Raw genomic sequence first — 772 nt, 5'->3', positions numbered from 1 at the left:
AGGCCTACACGAGATGAGGCAGGATAAAGAGGGATAATCCCCCTCGATCCCAAATCATTGAGGCCAATTTCTAGCCATAGAATAATGGCGCGTTATGATTCCGAAATCATGAGTACAGCTGTTATCAGTGGGTACATAAAATATGCAACAAATGTTTTCATTTGTGTTTATATACACACTAGTATAATAGATACATTTGCTTTATCACATAAGTAACCCTGTTAAGATGTTGTTAAATCCGAGAAAATATTAAAATCTAAATAAAAAAAATTAAATATATTGCCACGGTAATTTTAATGTACGTCCACAGGGGGCGTTGTTTTCGGATTTGGAATCACAATCTACTTTTTACTAGGTCTGTGGTGCTGAAATATTCAGTTGCTGTTTATCTGATGACGATTTCGATTTATATGCCACCCTCAGTTTAAGGAATAAGCGAACGCTTATCAAGGTGGTACTTCAACCGCAGCTAACCTACGCCTCCACGGCGTGGGGTCACGCGGCAAAAAGCCACTTAAAGTCATTACAGGCTGTGGAAAACATAGCCCTCCGCACGGCCACCGACGCGCCCTGGTACGTAAGAAACACTGACATATTACGAGACTTACAATACACAAACGCTACACAGACAATAAGACAAAACGCGGAGAAACGATTTGACGTAGCCGCTAGACATGACAATCCCCTCCTCAGGCAAGCCGTTGACTACGTACCCGACGTGACCGACAAACACAAAAGACCTAGACACCAACTTTTTGACCCTGGGTGACCA

This window comes from Anoplophora glabripennis, unplaced genomic scaffold (genome assembly GCF_000390285.2).
Source record: "Anoplophora glabripennis isolate ALB-LARVAE unplaced genomic scaffold, Agla_2.0 scaffold1540, whole genome shotgun sequence".
NCBI lineage: Eukaryota > Metazoa > Arthropoda > Insecta > Coleoptera > Cerambycidae > Anoplophora > Anoplophora glabripennis.
Note: the sequence above shows the minus strand (reverse complement) of the source record.